Source organism: Manis javanica, chromosome 9, assembly GCF_040802235.1.
Source record: "Manis javanica isolate MJ-LG chromosome 9, MJ_LKY, whole genome shotgun sequence".
In the NCBI taxonomy this organism is placed as follows: domain Eukaryota; kingdom Metazoa; phylum Chordata; class Mammalia; order Pholidota; family Manidae; genus Manis; species Manis javanica.
The window spans coordinates 123932949-123954062 of NC_133164.1; the positions used below are offsets into that span (position 1 = coordinate 123932949).

Genomic DNA, 21114 nt, shown 5'->3' on the forward strand with positions numbered 1-21114 from the left:
CAGAACATACAGACCATAGGCTCTGGGGCGGGGCTGATAGGAAGGACATGGTGGCCGTTAGGCCCTCAGATGCCCCTCTTCTCCGTGGTCAGTGGTCGGACTGTGAAAATCCAGTCAGGGAGCCTGGCGTCAAGCTGGGTGGCCTCTTCCCAGGAGGCTTTTGCACTCTCTCCACCCCTTTCCACCTCTCCCCCCACAGGCTTGGTTAGGCCCTAATTATTATGTTAATACTGTTCCATTTTTCAAAGGCATACATACAGCAGCTCACTTTTCAAGAAATGTATAAAGCAGTCCCACGGAAGGAAAGAGAAAGGAACCACATCTGACCTTGGGAGGCTGCAAGTCACAGCAAGAATTTTGAAACCAGACCTAACCTTGAGTCCCTAGCGACTGTTCCCTGGAGGCAGGGAGAGTGGAGAGTCCGCCGAGCAGACCTAGCATTACTGCGTGGGGCCAGCTTCTATGCCTCACTTTCTATGTACATGTCCCTTTTTGCTTGGGACCCTCAGAAAAATTCACCCTTTGATTTTGCATTTCCTAAATGAAAAGATAATTAGTAATTTAAGCAGACCTAGAGAAAAAGAGCCAGTGGAATAAAGACATACTACCAAGATCTGTAGAATCCAAATAGTGCTAAAGCTTTAAGTCCTCATGTGTAAAGAGTAGCCGCAATCTTTGTGACATTTTACATTTTAAAGCATCTGTGAGTGGCATTTGCTAAGTCAGCAGATGGCCAAGGTGCCCTCACTCCTCAGCACCTGGAGGCCCTGGGTGACCCCGAAGCAGCCTTTCCATCCCTCTGCCCGCATTTGCCTCTGTCTGGCCGGTGGTGTCCGTAGTTGGACGAAGAGCTGGTGGCCGGCCGCTGCGGGCGGGGTCAGCTCGTCCTCTGCAAGTGCCCTTGGCACGCAGGGCGAGCCTCACCTCTTCTTTCTCTGTCTCTCCAGCTACAGGCCCTTCTTGACACACACCCCATTACCACGGCCCAGTGCGGGCTGCCTTCACCCCACTGGTTCTGGTTCCTAAGCGCCTACCCCTCACATTCCAGCCCTTTCTCCTCAGCAGTCGTTCCACTGTCTTATACAATTCTCACATAATTTATATGCAAAATGCAACTCCACACTTTGATTTTGAATGGTGTGTTTTAGCTGAACACCTGCTACTTGCTGGTCTCTGTTATATGCAAAAACTCTGGGCCTTCAAGAAGGGAAAGAAGCAGCAGGTGGGTCTGGAGATAAGGAAACATAACGTGGAAATCCAGTGTGGAAATGAATGCTCCTGTCCTGGGCTCTGGACGGGATTAAATCGGTCGGGGGCTGGTGAACTTCCCGGCCTTTATCAGGAGTCCCGTTGAGCCTGGGTGCAGGGATGGGAGGGTGCTTGGGGTCCAGAGACCAGCAATCAGGTTTTCTTGGAAGCTCCTGTCACCATGAAAAAGAAAGCCAGCCATTTCTATTTCTACAAATGTGCGCTGAGGAACATCCGAGAGACGGCCAGAATGGTCGATGCTACGCGGGTCCCGGCCTGAAGCACTCTGGCACTCTGTCCAGAGCCGCTAGCCCTGTGCTCCACGCGCTGCTGAGAGATACTGACCCTCATTAGCAGACCTGTGCCCCCTAAACCTATGTTGGGTGATGAGCTAGCCTGCTTCTTAAACACTCCGTTAGCCCTGCTTCCCTCCGACCAACGGTGAATGTTCGCTGGGCTGTGGCATGATTAGAGGCAGTCTGTGGAGCTAACTGGCCCACACAGGGGTCAGACCAGAGCTGCACGCTGCCCAAGCCAGCCACCAACGAGCCCCAGAAGCTGGCTGACTGCTGACGCCCTGTGATGCTCTCAGTGGGCCTTTGTCACCCTCGTCCCATCCGTGCAAGCCCCCTCCACACTGTAGTTTCTTTACTGTGTTCCTGTGCTGACTTTAGCGGGTGGCGGTTTCAGCTGAACACGTCTGTGACTATAAACGTGCTGTCCACACACCTATGTATGAAATGCTGTCAGGCGGGCATGCACGTACAGGTGAATACCCTGGTCCCAAGGAGAGGGACACACCAAGGGCCTCACTGATTCATGGCTGTCTGCTACTCAAGGGGCGCTTGGCATAATCAGAGGCAAGCACAAATGTTGAAGAAAGAGGATGATAAGTGCAGATTCGCCCTGCATTTTGTAATTACCTTTGTATTCATCCAGGACTCCCAATAGCATAAGGGAGGAACTAGGTGGTCGTGTTTTGGCCCCCAAAGAATTTAAAACTATGGTGCACTGCATTTCAGGGTCCTATTAATAATTAAACTGCCTGTCACTTACCAACAACATACATTCCAAATTAAATTTAAGCAAAAGGGAAAAAGAGATCATTTGGGACTGAATTAGTGGGCTTCAGAGAGAAATAAATAATAATCAAACATCTGTGTTCTAAATAGTACGTGCTTTATCAGACAAACAACTGTTACCGTCTCGTTGTGTGGAATTGCTTGGGGAAAATGCGGTGACTGGGAAGCTGAGCCTTGGTGAGGAGGTGGGGGAGGTGAGAAAAAGTTCTCTGGCAGGCCAGGTGATGGCACGTCGCTGGGAGTGTCCCCGGCTTCTTCCTCCGCGTCTTGGTTGGCAAAGAGGAAGATGGACTCATGTGGAGGCCTAGCTCGGGGGCTGGCCCCCCAGGCCCAGAAGGGCAAAGAATAAAAATATCGCGGCTGGCTCCATAACTGCTGAGTTGCCTGGAAGCCTGTCGGTGGTGAAGGTTACAGAAGAGAATTTATTTTTTGCAGGAAAGGAAGCGAGAAAAGATGTAGCATTAATAAACAAATGGGTAAAGAGGGAGAAATTAATATTGCCCCACCTCTGGGGACATCCAGTGGAGGGCATGACATTAGCACAGCGACCGACGGAGCAATGGCCAGGTGAAGCGACAGCACCCAGCCACCGCACCTGCTCATTAACCCGGCAGAGTATTTCATAAACAGGAACTTTTTTCTGTCTGTCTTATCCCAGTGACATTTAGCTCTCGGTCAGTCATAAATCTAGCTGGCTGCCACCGGGATAGTCATTGTAAATAAAGTGATTAGCTATTCTGGTCATATATTGCTCGCTGTCTTCCCGTCCCTCCCACGGCCCTGCTGGGGTCTCTGTCTGTGCTGCTGGGCCCTCATACAAAGAAGGACCTTGGCGTCTGATAGGAAAGCCCTGCAAACTGGGCGTGTGATCTCTGGGAAGTGGGGTGGCTCGTAGCTGCCCCCTGTTCTAAATGCCTGCACTTTCTGATGTGCACCTGCCGGGCCTGGCTGGACATCACCCCTGCAGCCAGCTCTTGGGGCGTCTTGTGCAGGGGCCTCTCTCTGTGTGTCTTCTCCTTAGGTAACTGTGTTAGAATATCCTATTCCAGCTGTAACACTTGTTTTACAAGAGCCCTGGTTTTGTCTGACACAATATGGAACAACATTTGTCATCCGTTATCAGGGGTGATATATTTGTTAGCCTGCAGAGAAACATCTGCCGTGCCTTAATCTCCAGTGTGCAGGCCAATATTCATAGGATACAGCTGCATGAAATCGCGGCATTAGATGGGGCTGTCCAGTCTGACAGGAAGGCTCTCTGGCAGGCGGAAAGAAACGGATTTTATTATCTCCCTTTTACATATTTATTCACGTCAAATATTTCTGAGAATCCATACATTACCAGTCCTTTCATGCACTGTTGTTGCAGTGACAGGCCATCGACATTCGGATGAAAAATGTATGTTACATATTAAATATGGACATCTGAATGATTATCAAATCTATAGCAGCCAAGCCTGGCCAATCACCCCGAAATAATGTATGAGAAGTAGATGTGACTCAATTTGTTCCGTGGAAAGCCTCGGTGACCCCGGGCCACACACTCCATCGGAACAGCTTTGCCATTATTGCTTCTGTTCCCCTCACTTGGCATCACTCAATAAAATCCACACGTGACAGAGAATCACCTCGGTCAAGAAGGAGGACAGAGGAGAGGACCTTTTCCTCCAGGGGTGGCAGGGACGGAATGGTGCACGGTGGCTTGGGGTGCACGTCAGCACACCTCAGAGGCGTGAGTATCCTGCGTTCCCGCCAACGCACCCAGAGGACCGGAGGACAGCCTCTCAGGGGGCGGGGGCAGCAGGATGTAAGGACTGCACTGTCGCCATGCTCCACGCGTGTACACATGGAGAGGGAACACGGGCATCCCACGGTAACGTCCAGAGCAGTGAAATGAGATAAGCCAAGCATCTCGTTATAGTTGTGATTTCAGACCTGTGCTCACCTAACAATGTAAAACACATTCAGGTGAATTACAACTTTTGAATCACTTACTTAAATTCTTTTTAGCATGAATGCAATGCAGTCTTAACGCCTAGGAAGCGTGTTTCTTCCCAACACATGCCTCCCTGCATGCCGCCCCCACAGGTGCAGCTGACTGTTCAGCACACAGAGTTCCCGGCGAGCCAGCGGGGCCCACCGTCACACCCTCACCCACTCGGGTACAGACTTGTGGACAGATGCACAGCCCGACTCCTTGAGTCATAGACTCAAGAGTAGGGCCTTAGTGGGTCGTAAGGGTGACTTAGTCACGGGGCAGCGTGAGTCCCCTGGGCCGGCCCATCCGAGGAGGGTTGGACGGAGGACAGAGCGTGTGTGGTGGGAAGAATGGATGTTGTAATGGAGCGGTGGGAGTCAGAGACACCTTTATGTGACCAAGAGGTTTTTATTTCACATGCAAGCCCACAGGAAGTCAGAAGAGCTTCAGGAGTGCTATATATTAGGACAGTTTTTTGTATTAATTTAAATACATGCAGGGTGATTTCAAGAGACTTAAGGCTGAAAAACACTACAGTAGTAAAGGGGACTTGAAGTAATCCAGAAATCAGCTCTACAGAGGCTGTGTGCTGCATCCTAAGGATGCCCTGGAAAATGCCACAAACTGAGCAGTTCACAACCACACACAGCACCCTATAGTCTGGGGCTCACTAGTCCCGCCTGTGTCTCCCTGAGCTGCAGGGACGTGTCCGCAGGGCCAGCGCCTTCTGGAGCCTGCAGAGAACACCCGTCCTCATCTCCCAGCCCTGGTGGTCACCCGCCTTCCTCGCCACCTGCCCCCTCCATCCTCAGTGCCTGCAGGGGGCTACTGTGCTTCTCATTCGGCACCCCTTCCTTCCTCAACCACATCGAAGGACCCGTGCAGTGACACTGGCCTCCCTGAGGACCCAGGGTAATGTCCCCATTTCAGGCCGTCCGATGAGCATGTTTCATTCCCCCCGCTGTCCCCTTGCCATTCCAGGTTCAGGAATCTGGAAGTGGTCATCTTTACAAGGTCATATTCTTTCTACCACGGGCAGAGAGAACAGACAACTGAAAGACTCGAAGCAGAACACAATGGAAAAAGTGTCTTTTTCTTGAAAGGAACAGTTTCATACATCAGTAAAGGAACTCATGATTTCAGTGCACACACAGGGTGTGCTGTGTAACAGGAGAGAAAGAGGATGCCAGGGTCAGACACAGTCTCCTTCCCATAATCGATGCAAAATAGCATCTAATAGGTACTTTCTATGTGCCAGCCACTGTCTATATAATGAGACTGACCTCATTTAGTGTCATTTAATTGCTACAACTCCATTTTACAGATTTAAGAAAATGACATCAAGACCCACGTGCTCAGAAAGATCAGGGTGCATCCCACAGTGTGTCCCTGTTGTATACCCCCTACTGATCCTCAAGGCACTCAAGCACATGCATTGGGAGGACACCACCCAGCTGGCCCGGTCTGGGTCCTGCCTAAGAACACTGCCCATTACCTTGTAATAGGCATTGAGAATATTTTACAAATGAGCATACTGCACTGAAACTGACGTTTCTGCAAGACTCAGGATAAGCTGCAATCCCGTAACAGTGGAATTGTCTAGAAACCTGTTTTCCTTCACGGAATAGGCTCAGCAGTGAGTCTCTGCCTGTGTCTTTGCCTCTCATCTCCACAGAATCTCCGGGAGCTCCTGCTGTAAGAAAATATGAGGCTTTTGTGTCGGCAAGATAGGGTTTGTTTCAGGGCCTGATTAGGTTTTACTCCACTTCATCTTTTAAATAGAGAGGTTTATGTAAATACAAAGATCACAGTGACACACTCATGGAATTATTGACTTTCCCATATCATTCGTTTGGAATCTTTCACTGGGGGACAAAAGTCGACATTACACCATGATTCTAAACATCTTGTTTATATCTGAAAACTACAGCTATTTCCAAAAGTCAGAGCCAGTAGACTAGCCACTTGCCTGAGAGGTGCCCCCAAGGATCCCATTTTCTCCTGACTGCAGGGCCATGTAATGGGGATTTGGGGAACAGAGGGCCCTGGGTCTTCCTGGGGCAGCCACGGAGTGGGGTGAGTAGGCAGTCAGGCCCTAAAGAACTGAGAACTCCGAAAAGAAAGCTTCATGGAGATGTGCGGGCTTACGGTGGAGCGGGGCTGTGCACAGGAAGGTTCCCTGGGAAAACCCGGCGCCCACACTCAGGCAGGCCCCGTGCTTCAATGGGGAGTCCTGGGGGGGCGGCCTCCAGTGTACTCAGGACTGACTTCTGCTGGAACACCCCCTGTGTGTCTCCCCTTCCAGGGCCAGGTCTTTGGACCTTTGGTTGTGTTTTGTGGGCGGCTAGAGCTGGAAGCCGACTTTCCCAGTTTGCACTGGTGTGCGGCCAGCCCCGGGGTCGTCAAGCAATGGGCAGTAACGCTCCTGGGCAGGGGTGGCTGGGCTTGGCTGCAGGATGGTCTCACTCACGACCCAATAAGCCTCATCTCATCCCCAACACCACGGCATTACCTTTCTTTCTCTTCAGGGCATGGTCGATGCTTTGTGGGTATCTGTGAATCTGAAAAAATCTCAGTACACATCACACAAAATTACTGACTTGTTAGTTCACCGAAAAATCACAGAGACTGGGTGGAACCAGGCTGAAATGCATCCCTGTCGGTGTGGTCTTATTTTTGCCACCTCCTCTGCACTGAGGTTCCTGAGTTCAAAGTGTCTTCATCTTTGAAAGCAGCACCACATGGAATGACTGGGAGCTGATTCTACCCAGTGTTCCACCTCCTCAGGGAGAATCCACCCCGACATGCGGTTCCATGAGGAAGGTCGCCTTGCAGGGGACAAGGGGGCCTCTGGTGCTTGATCTGCAGTCAGCCGTCTGCCCTGGAACCTCCAGGCACAAGGAGCACAGACAGAACGTGGCCCCTGAGAACTGCGGCCACCGCAGATACACTTTGTCAAAGGTTAGTCATTTTGGAAATACTGAGAAAGCACCGGTTATTTTTTAAGAAGAATTAAAAAATTAAGAGAGGCACTAGAAAGGTGAGGAAAAGTAAGTGGCCAGTGAGGGGTCACACAGAGCTCTGTAAGCCGGGAATGACAGGCGCCAGCAAAGCGCGGGAGTCCCTGAAACATCAGAGCATCGCAGAGGGCGAGCATGGTGGCACTGGTGGGGTTTCAGGAGGGGCTGTCCAGGTTTGCAGGAACCATCGAGGTGGCCCCTTGCCTCTGGCCCTGAGCCCTCAGAATGAGCAGGGTCCCCGGGCACCTGTGTGTCTTCATTCACTTTTAAGGCTGTCAGCACTTGCCCTGGCCAGGGGTCAGATCCCCCCCAAACTCAGCCCCGCTTCTTATGCCTGACTCTCCAAAATGCACAGCCCCCTCACTCACAAAGCCTTCGGCTGTTTTAGTGTCAAGCAAGCACCAGGCTATGGAATTCACATGTTTCTCCAGTGTTTCATGGCCCAGGTCTGACGTCTGTCCCCCCACACGTCCCCCGTTGTTGGAAATCATGGGAACGGTGAGCAGCCGGCTGCTTCTCTGCCTCTTTGAAGCCCTGTGATTTGTGCTGGGAAGCTAATGTTGGCAATAAAGTACCCCTGCCTATCTGTTAATCAGGGGAAGATGGCAGCTGTTCCCCATCACGAGGACTGAGAGACAGAAGCAGGGGAGGCTGGGGCAGAGCGGAGCGCAGGAAGAAGAGAAATCCTATTTTGTCGCAGGTTAAAATCAATTTAGATGATTCAAACCCTTCTAATGAAGAATTTAATGCCCCCCTCATAGCTCGTGAAAAATACAATCTTTCAATCCAGGGTATTGATACAATCGGCCCTGGAATTCAGTTCATTCATCGACTACCTTCGAAAACCCTTTACTTAAGGGACCTTTCAACCAACAGAGGGGAAAACCCTTACAGAATTCATCTAAGTCAAAAAAATTCCTTCAGTAAGTTCCGATTCTGCTTTTTGTTTCTCCCAGGAAGAAAGGATACAGTCAGTGTTTTCTTTTGGACCTTAGGTATAGACTTGAAAGATTCGGTAGACGGATTTTTTTTCCTTTCTTCCATTATCTGACAGGACCGAGTTAGACACACGTACCACCCAGCTGGGCTGGTCTCCCGAGATGGGGGAGGGGTTCACACCCTCGGTGCAGGGGAAATGAAAGGCAGAAGCCCCTCTCGGGTCAAGTTATTATTTTGAAGGCTATAGTATGTATTAAAAGAACTTGTAGGATATTTTCTACTAATGTAAGCTCATCTGATAAAAGCTCCCAGGGAGGCAGCCGCCTGCTGTGGGAAGGTTTCCACGGCACCGCACCGCACATGGGGCCTCTTGTTCTAGCTGTTAAGGATCCAGTGATTTTAATGAACATTTAATTAATATTAATGTTATGCTAACAAAATACATTGATTAAATAACTCCTGTAATTTATTAAACATCTTGCTAGAAAGTGGCTAAATATGCGCACCGTGAAAATCCCCTTGGAAGTTTCAGAATTACAAAGTCACTGTAAATTCAGAAAATGCATCGCAGCGAAGAGAGCATGGTTTGTTCCCGGCAGCACAGCCTGTTCATTCTTAGGAAATACATACGACTCAACCCATTCAGAGACAGCAACTTCAGGGCAGGTCGAAATTTTAATTGGGTCATTTTTTCTTTTAATGGAAACCATACCCTACATAACATGGACCAGGCAATTGTCATAACTAATATATCCCAGGTAAAAAAAATTAGCCAAGCTTTGGTTTTAAATCTCAGTGATCACAGAGTAAATCTGTTTCAGAAAGCAGTCGCTACTTAAGCAGAGCCCTCCTGCACGCCTTCTGCTGCAGGTAAGTGTGCCTCCCAAGGTCTTTGCAGGGAGAGTGCACACGGCAACCGGAACTGAAGACTGAAGACGTGGGCAATTCTGTTCAGACAGCAGGAAGCGCGAAGGCGTGAGTTTCAGCTCCAGGCGGTATTTCTGAACATCCCTTGTCTAATGATGGATGAGGGGCTCCTGCTCAGGACGCCACGTGTGCCATCACATTCTGCTCATAGTTCACACTGAAAAGGTCCGTAACTTGCGCCGCCCAAGTACCAGGGCCTCTCAGGAGCTTTGGTATTTGGGAAATTATTTGCCTTGGTTGCATTCATTTTTGTTTATAAAATACTAATTACCTCTTTTATTGTTTGAAGAGATTAAAAGTTAATAGGAGAAACTAAATAAACAGAATGCCATTCTGCACAAACTATATAAGCTGGTAATTAATTTCTGGCCTCCTCTGAGCTAATTAACTCATATAAAGAAATGAAGTTAATGAACCATAATTCTAGTCATACAAGTGTAGATACAAGCAGTTTGACTTAATGAATTAATAAGATATTTCCTTTCTTAGAGGTTTTTCAATTGTGTTCCCAATCTGAAGGCCCCTTTAATGTTCCTTTCTGGTTAAAATGTTTAATAAATGGCAGGGCAACCTGGCACTGGGTGTTAGCACATGGCATTGCCACCGAGGTCCCTGGGCTCTGGAGTGCTTTCTGTCATTCGCTGTGCCGTGTGTAACCAGGTGTGCCCTTTAGGGGTGTGAAATGCAGAGGACACTATTGCATGACACGACTTTTCCAGCTTCCTTTGACACACAGAGGTAAACTGAGCACATGTCCCCGGTGCGCTGCCTGAGGCCACACCCGCTCATGAATGTCGTAGACGTTTTCTTCCTCTATCAACATTTCTCATTTTCTGCACCCACATCTGAGACCCTGATCTGAAGTCCAAAGGCATAAAATGCAGATGAATGAAAACCATCTTTCTTTTTGCCTTGTAATGTAGCATTAAAAAATAGCATAAGGCATTTTCTATGGTATTTTGGGCACAAAAGTGGTACCCAGTGGTGCTGATAAAAGCTTACATTATTTTCTGACATAGAGGGCCCACCCAGTGTACAGAAAGGTGTATTCTTTGTTTAAAATAATTTTTAAAGTAAACTATCTACTTAAGCTCTACGTTTTCATTAACTGGCTTCCTAGAACTTATCAGGAGTTTTCAGAGTAAACAGTTAGGTTCCAGGATTGGCACATATTCCAAGTCTCTCACTCTGCGTGTAACTGGAGAGACACACTTAGGACACAAATTTGTATGACCTAATGGGACCGAAGATCGGGCATTTGGATGGGACCTTCGCAGCGGCAAAGGCGTGCTGTAATCTTGCAGGGGAGTCTCACCATCCTTGCCCCCCAGGGAAGCGTCCACCCTGGGCCCGCAGGTGCCACACAAGAGCCCATGTTCACCATGCAAATGGGGAAAGATAAGGAAACTGAGAAGGAAGAGAAAGCGCGTGAGAGAATGGCCCCCGGGGTTGGGCACACGCTGCTCTGGTCCTGCGTTGAGGGCTTGAAACGGAGATTTTTAGAGGTTCTATGAGTCATCCAAAATCGCACAGCTAGTCAGTAGGAGAGCATGAATTTTAACATCATTTCTGCTCTGACACCATGCGTTGAACTGCTGTCCTCTCCTGCTCTGCCGTGATTCCTTCTGGAGCAATGGCCCTGCCCCCAGGGCTGGCAGGACTTGGTGACATCTGACACCTCAGTCCCAGAGCCTCTATCCACAGCCTCCATGGCCTCCTGAGCAGAGCCAAGTTCTTTACCAGAGAATCGTAAGGCCTGTGGCTGCGGCGAGGGCGAACCACTTCCACCTGGCTCCCCACTCCCCACCCGTCTTCTCCTCACTGCGACCACACATTCCGCCGTTGTAGGAGCACCTCGCCCAGGCTCCGGGTGGTAGACATGCTCCTGCCCCTGCAGCCTGTGGACACAGCCCCTCTGCCTTTTGTTCTCAGCTTCTACACAGGAGGAATTGGACTTTTTTTTTTCCTGGCTTGGTCAGGAAGACAAGGATTCAGAGCCAAATATCATGTCAAGAATGTGTGCCCCCTTGTCGGAAGCAAGGAGTTTATTCCGTGTGAGCAACATGGCCCAACAGACCACAGAGGAGAAAGCGATGCACAGGGCTCTCCCTTCAGGGGACCAGGGCTTTGAACCTGCTATCACGATGCCCAGTCCTCTGACCCAAGACACGAATGCATCCCGACTTTTTAGGGAAGAGAGCAATTTCTGAGCAAAGCACCATATCTCCTGTCTTCTCACTTTCTCGTCCTGCCCCGAGGACTGTAAGGCAGGAATAAATTAGGAAGCAGACACTGGGGCCCCATTCCCAGCAGGGCGCACTCCCAGCCCAGCCCAGGCCCTTCACCGTCTGGCTCTGCAAAGTGCACTGGCCAGCAGCATGCGAGACAGCCTCACCCCTGCCTAGGCCGCGTGCCAGCCACACGATGCCTCCATGCCTCCAGGGAGGCCCCCTGCCTAAGCTCTTCAACCCAAAGCTTATCCTATTGCAGTTTTAAAATCTTCACCCAAACACCCAACATGACCCCAAGTTCAGTGTGAATGCTGAATAAAGGCTGGAGGAAAGGGGGCCTCTCCCCCTCTGTGGGAGTCAGTCTGGCCCCCCTTGTCCACCTGCTTGTGGGATTGGGGTAATGCCAGGGGGTACTTGGGATGTACATTTGCAAAGACACCTGGGAGCTGCTGCTGGGCATGCAGGGTGGGAGTGAGGGACCCCTGGCGGGTGCTGCCACCTTCCTGCACCGCAAGCCTCAGGAATTAACTGCAAGGAGTATGTCAACTCAGCAGGTGGTGGGAGGCCCACAGGGACAGGTGACGCTCCCCGGTGGGAAGACTGAGGTCCCAAGGCTGGAGAAGACGCATCTCCAGAATGACAGGTTCAGATCACGCCAAGCTGGAGAAAGCACCTGGGGTCTGGGATGGCCCCGCACTCGGAGCTTCCCAGGCCCGCTGAGCATCACTTCAGATAAGATTGCAATGGATGAATTCTCTCTCTTAAGTTTGGGACAGAAAACATGGAACTCCAGGATACGAAAAGGAATGTATAGCTCTCCCTTCTTCCTAATGGTAAATGAAAGATTGCAGGTGAGGGCATGTTAGTAATGTTCAGTTAAGCCAAGGGGTGTTTGAACAAGATTATGATTTCAGGATCGAGCTCCAGAATCCATGGCCCCCACCAGCTGTCATGCCTCCTCAGCAGGGTGCCCACTGCGGAGCCCATGCTTCCTCAGCATCCACATCTGCGGAGCAACCTCATCACGGTGTAGAAACGCCAAGTGCCTAATGTGGTGCCCGGGTTAAACGTCAGCAGAAATCGGCGCCCAGGAGCCTGCCCACCACGCCCAGGCCGGCAGGCTGTGTCATTCCCATGGGTGCCCATTAAAAGATTCCAGTTTAGGCAAATCTAAATTATAAATACAGAAAAAGTGTTTCATTATTACTGAAAGTGAAAAAGCACATGAAACTTAATGCCTAGGATAGTTGGAATTGACACACAATACCAAGGGGTGCCTGAGATGGATCTTCCGTGCTCCACCTTTAGAGGGTGCAGAGAGCTGTGTACCCTCTTTTCAGGAGATGCACACGGGTCCACGCATAATAATGTGTGTGCAAAACTTACGCATCCCATGAGAAGAGTTTTTACTTTAAGCCAACCAGAGATCATTTTTCAGATTTCTTAGGGAACTTTAAGAAACCTTGAATGTTAGTCCACAATGACATTTAGCATTCTGTCAGAAGAAAGAAAGATTGAAAGACAAAGAAAACGAGAGAAAGCAGTCCATCAACGACTGAAAGTCCCTTGAGTATTATACTAGAGATAATATGGCTCTTGTCCTATCATTTTAAAACATGCCATTAACTAAAGTACAGTAACGTCCAGTGGAGACCTTTGGTCCCACACTGCAGCCAGTTGATCAATCGTACCTCCATCCTCCGACTGAGAGCAAGGCTGACACAGGCTCAGAAATGTATTTCATCTTGATTTAGTAAATTTCATTTATCTGTCTCCATTATTTACTCAGATGCTAAGAATACATCTTTTCTTGGCCATTTGCTCCTAATTGATGAGGTGGCCATGCGTGCAGATCCAGGGGCCCAAGAGAGGTTGTCTCCGGCTTTTGATCGACTGTATATGAAGTCGGCTTTTAAAACTTCTAACAGCCTCTTCTGTGACGATGACGGCACTTGTTATTAATGAAAAGCATGGCTGTCAGGAACTGCAAAGCAATCTAATTAAATAGCAAGATTTCCATAAAATGAGTTTCAAATCAATTGGTCAATACTGGAACCACTTAAGAAGATGCAGGTATGATAAACTGTGATTTACCTAAAGGAAACAGTGGGAATGTCACTCAGCCCTGTCGTCAGACGCAAGGCTGTCTGGGTCCTGAGTCCTCCAACAGTTGTTATCAAACGTTACTTTTTTCTCTTAGAATTCAGAGGATTCAGACTCAGGCAAAACTACTGCCACAGGCTTCCCACTCTGAGCACGTTTGCTGGCAGGGTTGCATGAGAGCGAGGTGCCAGGAGCCCTTGAAGCCAGGCGCGGCCTCAGCCCTGCACGAAGTCACCGGGGAGTCCCAGCTTAGACCACGGAGACTTGGAGGTTGTTGAACCACAGAACTGGGTCGTCCAAACTGGTCCACATACAACTCTTTGTAAATACTTATAGGTCTCTTCTATAAGCTGCTGTATTCCCGAGGAAAGTTTAACATGTCATTATTTCCATTACATCTCCTTCTGGCTCAGGACATTGACACCTCTTTATAAAAGGGAGAAAACTTATTTTAAAAATTGATGGCAAAAGATGATACAACCAGGCTATGATCTACCTGCACAGTGAAGTGATGTTGTCGCAAGAGCGATGAGTCGGTACTGGAAACAGTTGCTCCTGGGGTTTGATGAGGCACAATGGCCAGCATCTCCTTAGCCTCACCTAAGGTATGTGTGTGCATAGAAACTTAACCTGGTTCCAGGTGCAACCTTAATGTCCAAGCCCAGCTGCTGCTTTTGAGTCATAAAAGCCAACAATATTAAGATGTAAAACTTTTTAACTACTAACTTGAACCACAAGAAAGTTATTTCTGCAGGCCGGAGATGGTCAGCAATATCACACCAGAATACTGCCAGCTTCATACGTTCTGATCAGAAAGAAGCTATAGGCCGCTCCTCATCTTTGCATTAATTTCTAACCACTGCTTCCAGATTTCAAACTGCAGCACACATATGAAATTGCCTTTCAGTGTGACTACAGTTAGTTGCCTTATTTATAGAGTCATGCTTTCCCGTAAAAATGACTCTTTCTTCTTTTCTGAAACATGCACAATCGTGTTAGAAAGTGAAACTGTTTCTCTGCATGGCGTTTCTCTGCCTTTGAGATGACCCTGCCCCTGTTTTCTGTCCCTGCTGATGGCTCTGCAGCACCTCCTGGGAGTTTGCCCTGGGGAAGAGATCACCTAGTCCTCAGAACAACAGAAACCCGAGGAAATAGCAACCTTGTTTCGCTGGAGATCTTACCCCTCACTTTGATCCGTTCTAAAAATGGGACTTCTCAGGACTGATAAAGAGGCGGAGTTTTAGGGAAGTGAAGAACGCTGAACTGACACAAACATCACCGCATCTAGATGTAGTGCAGAGTCCTTCTGCCGTTTCCATTACCTTCCTCTCAGGACTGCTAGCTACACACCCGATGCTGTGGGGACGCGGCCGGGGGACACCCACACCCACAAAGCATCAAACACGGGCGGTATTTCCTCAAAGCCAATCAGGTGTTCTATGTCCTAGTTTGGGGCTTGTTGAAAATAGCATTTGCTATATTAATACTAATATATATATATATATTCCCTTTAGGAAAGACAAACTGAGACTCACATTAGAATAACAATGAACCAAATTACAGGAAAAATAAATTCTTAAGCAGATAAGAAAAGCTTAAATACATCATGATTAAACCATATGTCCCAGACCATCATCTTTTAAGTACATAAATCTTTACAGATGCGCAGACCCTGTGGATTCCAGAATACCAATGAATTCCTTCTCTATTTTGACAGTCATATGTTCCCAAGTCTTTTGAAATGGGAAGTGCCTTATTTCATGAATACTAAAATTAAAATTTATGAATATTAAAATTCCATTAAAAAAGGAAAGTAAGATTCTAAGTTAACAAACTTTCTTCATTTTCTTAACTTTATTTAGCACTTGAGATATTATATTCATTTTACACTTGCATATTTTTATTTGGTTTTTACACTTGAGCTACTGTATTTATTTAACACTAGAGACACTCGCCTGTTTATTCATTCATTCATTCAGCTGACAGTTCTGCAAACTTCTCCTCCTGACCAGCATGTTGCTGATCTTAACAGAGGAGACAAAGCAACAACTGTGGTTTCTGTTGACATCAAATGTTTTTATATTTAGAAAAGAACAGGCCTAAATATCAAGAATGTTTAACTAGTCCATTTCCAAACCCAGCAAAGTTAGAGAATATTTCTCCCCTCTTCCATGTTTTGTTGCCTAAATTAAAAATACCTCCAGCCCATGCCCTTGACTGAGTACCTGCTGTGTGCAGGAGATGGCAGCCTGATTATGAATAAAATGTGATGGGTGCTGTTAAAATACTATAGCTGATTACAAAGTTGAAACTTGGAGGATTTTTTAATCAAATTACATTTATCACAAACAGTCCAATAATTGGAAGCCTATATGTGGCTGTGTGGCATTAAAAATATAATGGATAATTTGGTAAAGTCTTATTACCAGTAAAAGAAAGTTCAGCCTTGCAGTAGATTTACATTTTGAAGGAAATATGTTTTAAGAGAAATGTGGGTATTTTGTGAATATTAATATGTACTTACTAATTGTCCTGAGTGGAGACAGGGAGGTTGTTCGTCACACACACTTACAGCTTGACCATATGTGTGCTGCAATCAAAGCTGCTATCCCCAAACCCTTAGAGCAGCTGTATTGAAAAAAATATAAAACACAATGACTTCGCTTGTACTTCTTGCAGTCATCTCTTTGCGTTTTTTCACACATTTTCGTTAGATTACACACATGCACACAAGCGTGCCCACATGTGTGTGTGCTGGACAAAGGAACTTAGGACGCCTTATTTTTTCCATCATCCCTGAAATGTCATCTGCGGCCCCTTCCATATTTGGGGCACACAGATATTTTGAGTTGAATTAAATTGATTATGCTCTGTGGTTATTTTGGCATTGCTAACCTAAGTCACTTAGTATGCATCTCAGTCTTCTATTATTGGGCTGGCAGCAGTTTGCTGTTTACTGATTCACGCTAATTCAAACAGTTTATAATATGTCAGAATTTTTCCAGGGGTTATAGAAGAGACGCTCTGGGGAGGTTTGCACAGCCACTGATAATTAGTACATTCGCCCTTGGGTTGTTGGCTATTTTTGTTTCTGCAAAAGGAAAAAAGAAACAAAACACCTGGATATGTTAAAAAATAAAAATTGGGTACTTATACAGAAAGCACACAATTTAAAACCACACAGACACACACACTAACAAAATACACAAACACACTGACACACACGCCTTTGTACAAGCCAGCAGGCTCATAATTTCTGTCCAGGAATTGAAATAATCTATGCACTCTGCACTGATAAACTAAAGCCAATGATTTTACACTGTGCCAATTTTCAATTAAAATGTCTCTCTCACAGATATTAATAAATAACCAAGTTTTTTTGTTTGCATGTTTTACTGGACAGCCCATCCCTTCCATTTTTTCAAACAACAGCTTCTTCCCTTGGTTTAAGCTACGAGCATCGTTCTGAGACTATTTGTTGGCTGTATCACATCTATTGATGTATTAAATTAATATTCACATAGGGTCTTACAACCCACGTCCTTGGTGTGATCACTGATGAAACACTGCAATCCCCTTGTGACATTTCAGCATTAGGAAAGAGCACAGCCATGCACTGGAAAAAATACCTTGTAAACGAATAACAAGACAGTTTGTGACACTAAAAATAAAATTCTATTTGTTAATCTTTTTGTCCAGAAGTTAACATTCAATTAAGGAGGAAAAATAACTTTCATTCTGTGACAAGAATCTTTTATTCAGATATGATTCCAGTTTGTACTTGCAAAATAATATTTCCTTGCCCTGGGGATATAGTTACACTTTAGCAGAGAAATGTAGTGAACTCATCATTCGTCACTTTACCCCCAAAGTTCAAGTCTCATATGCACCAGTTCCTACATATGCTATGTGCATTTCAAAGCCTAGGTTCCTAATTTTATCATAAGCTGTTATTCTCACGTACAGAAATTATGGGGCTAAAAATGAAAAGTTTTATAAATACGATACCAAACTTTCATCTCAGCCTAACAAGGAGGTCAACAGGGAAAAAAACTTTCACAAAAGGAATGCTTAATTCGTGAGTTTTCAAGATCCTTTAAAAATATGTTTTTGGTAATTCTTTAAATGCAAGTTTCAAAAGAGAAAGCAGACAGAGTGAATTTTCCTATTAAGTTGGCCAATCTGGACTCGCCTTTGGAAAACTAACGGGACGCGTCCATCATAGCTCTTAATGTTTTAGTACTGGCTGTGCATTTGTCCAAAGAAATTTAAAAGGTTTTTGAACATTTATATAAATTGCCATTGAACTTCAAAATTCATTTAAAAATATGAATTATAACCCTAATATGTATTATTTCCCAGGATCATAGCCCATTCATATCTAAAAACTCTTACTCAGTGAGAATCTTGCCTGCTCGCTGACACCCAGAACTTCCTTTCCCCAAAGCTGCCTGATGAGCGAGAGGCACTAAGCCAGCTCCTGCTGCTGAAGCAGTTTCAGGAAGCTCTTGGTGCCTTGAAAAAAAATTAGAGATAGCAAGCCGTCTGCATTTGTTAAAAGAGCGTGACTCATTCTGCGACTGTATTTCTTCAATTTATGTGCTATTCCTGAATTATTGGGAATTGTTTATAGGCATAAAACTCAGAGAGGGCAGGGGCTTGCCCCAATCACACAGCACAGTGGGTTTGATAAGAGCTACTCTAGGTGAATCTATAAAATAGTGAGCAGACAGCAGCCACTTGTCAAATGTGGGACTAAGGAAGGGAAAGAACAGGGGAGGGAAGGTGGTGGGGAAGGAAGGGTGGGAAGGAGACGGGAAGAGGGGAGCAGGGAGGGCTGGCAGGTGGGTAGAAGGACCGGCAACCTGAGCCGCCCATCACCCCCCACTGGGCTCACCCTCCATGTCAGAGCAGATAACAGGAGTCACAGCGCAGAACGGCCCCACTTTTATTTCTGCCTTTCCAAGCTATTGGCTCCTTCACTAATAATCGGGATTTATTACTGGACCCATCTGCTGCCTCTATAAGGTCAAAAGGTAAACCACAGGCATGGCCGATGTCACCATCAAGGTAGCTGGTAGCAAATGGACCCTGACAAGTGTGCTTTTAAAAGAATATTGTAGCAAGAGCACTCTGAGCATGAAAGTCAAGCTGATAAAGAAAATAAAACCTAAAATACTAAAAAGATGTCAACTTTTCACCCATTAATCCTAGTGATGGAGTCCAGCTGTCAGTCTGGTATCTGAGCAGCAGTCAGAAAGAAGAATGCATCCCTGAAGCCCACAAAGTGCACTCAGGCCCGTCGCTGCGTGTTCTGCGCACCGCGGCTCACTGTGCTCCTGCATTCGCTCCCGGGACATGTGCCCGCCAGTCATGGGCACGGAGGACAGGCAGGCGAACTCGCAAGCACACCGTCCAGCTTCTCAGAGCTGCGTCAGACTTGGCAAAAGCTTGTTTTCCCTTTCGCTGTCTAATTCTAAGACCTTGCTTCCCAGGAGGAAGTTTTGGATGTTGAGCAGATAGTCTGGTTTTTGTAAATGCTGTCAAGACTGGAGAATTTTTGACAGTGAAATTTTTCTACTTATTCAAAAACGTCAAAAGGGTGCCGTTAAAGTTGAACTTTCCGAAAGACCCTGTTTATGTGTTCCTTACCAGTTTCCGGCAGGGAACCCCTTTTCCTTTCCATTTCCAGCAGAGAATGAAAAGAAGAAAGGGCAGAGAGCTCGGGGCGGGATCCAGCCCCCTCTTTTCCCGGGGAGACAGAGAAGCCACCTCGCAGTTCGAGAACAAACAAGAAATCAAAAACAAAGAATCCTGTGCTCTGTCTCAGCTAAGGCCTTAAAGAGGTTATCCGCGTCCACACAGCATCCCCAGAGCAAGCAGCAGGTAGTAACAGTGGGTGCAAATTTGTTTAATTCCTCTACTTTCTGGGTCACTCATTGCTCAAATCATTTTCTTTTGTTTTTCCATTCTCCATAGAAAGAACCTATCAGAGACTATTGTAACACAGATATGGGGACAGAACCCCACCCGCCCCCCTAAAATGGACCCCATGGCCCCCTCTGGCTCACCTAGCCCCGCCTCCTTGGAGCTCCAAATTCCCCTTCCATACAGAAGCACCCTCTGCCAGAGTGATAAGCTGGGCACATCTGTTTGTTCCCCGGTAGAGCTAGTCATGTGCCCACCTTGTAGAATGGAAGCAATGAGTAAACGTCCGTCCTTAGGTTGAGGAAAGGAAGGAGAAACGCTGCCCCCCCCCCCACAGTAGCTTGCACCCTGCGCGTCTTCAGGATTATGATGAAGATTAAATGAGGTCACACACAGAAAACGCTTAGCCTGGTGCCTGGCACAGTGCCCAGCTCCGGTAAACGGCCAGCATCTCTCTGGACTGTTTGACTCCACAGATTACCTGGATCACCCACGTCTGAGTCATGTTCACATACCACTTAGTTCTTAACACATTTCTTGTTTCACACGTTCAATAAATGTTTGTTTGTTTTCCACCTTCCCATCTTCCCATCTGTGGTTCTACTTTTCCTTGTCTTATCGTTGGGATGACAGTGTTGTGAGTGTACACATGTGTCAAAACCTATCAAAGTGTGTACTTCCACATCGTGCCACTAACATGTATCAGCTAGACCGTGACAAAACCACTAAGAAACACAGCCATCCCGTCAAATCACTATGTAGTGCACCTAAAAATAATACAATGTTATATATCAATTCTTTCTCAATAAAAATAAAATACTGTGTCCCTTAAAATAAAACTTGGTTAAAGTGCAAAAAAAATTTTCTTTTTCAGAACAAAGAACATTTATCCTCGTATTTGTACTGATTCTCTTTGAGCTTGTCGCCTCATTCTCCTGTCATGCAGTAATGTCTGGCTCCAGCACCCCAAATCTCCCTGACGTGCTGGTTCTAGGTTCACACGGAACCTTTGTGGGTCCCTCTGCCTGGTCACAGGCACAGGGGATTGCTGATGCCCGTGGGTGCAAACCACAGGGAAAGGCTTTGTGGCCCTTCTCCTCTCCTTTCCCCCAGGCCAGGAGATGGCCTCCATGTGTGATGCCCATGGCCAGGCCAGGGAGGGGGACCCAGTGGGAGCTCAGCGGCTCTGGCTCCTCATTGAACGGCACACCTGGGGAATTCAGAGAGCAGGGTAGGTGAAAGCAAGCAAGAAGCAGACCCAGGATTCCAGCTGTGGAGGACAAGCCAAGAGGCAAGGAGCCTGGGGAAGCCCCACCCAATGGGGAGGCGGGACTGAGGTCATGGGCGCCTGGAACTGGGCCCCATAAAGAGCCCAGAAGGCCCTCCATCGCCTGCATCCCCACACAGCCCTACAGCAGAGCACAAAAGCAGCTGCATGGACAAGGCAGGGCCCCAGGGCTGGGTCAGCAGCAGGGGCCAGCAGCTCCAACGGGAACTCAGGTCTCAGCCCAGACAGCCCAGATGTAGCTCAGCCTCGGGGCTCTTGTCACTGCTTCTGCACAAGCCTTTGTCGTCCCAGACCACCTTCCCACCACCTTGATGGGGCAGCCTGGACGCAGGAACCAGCCCAGCGGTTCACTGTTTCTAGAAGGTAAAGT

At 47.3% G+C, this 21114-nt stretch overlaps 1 long non-coding RNA gene across 1 annotated transcript in view; it reads right to left on the reverse strand.

Moving 5' to 3' along the window:
- Window positions 1-2448: 2448 nt before the first annotated feature.
- The window catches only part of LOC140843562 (uncharacterized), a 79011-nt gene continuing 60345 nt past the window's right edge, over window positions 2449-21114 (reverse strand). The window contains exons 7-8 of the long non-coding RNA XR_012121416.1: window positions 16053-16156; window positions 2449-2722 (exon numbers count right to left, since the gene is read on the reverse strand). This is a non-coding gene — a long non-coding RNA (uncharacterized lncRNA). The remainder of the gene's footprint in view (window positions 2723-16052; window positions 16157-21114) is intronic.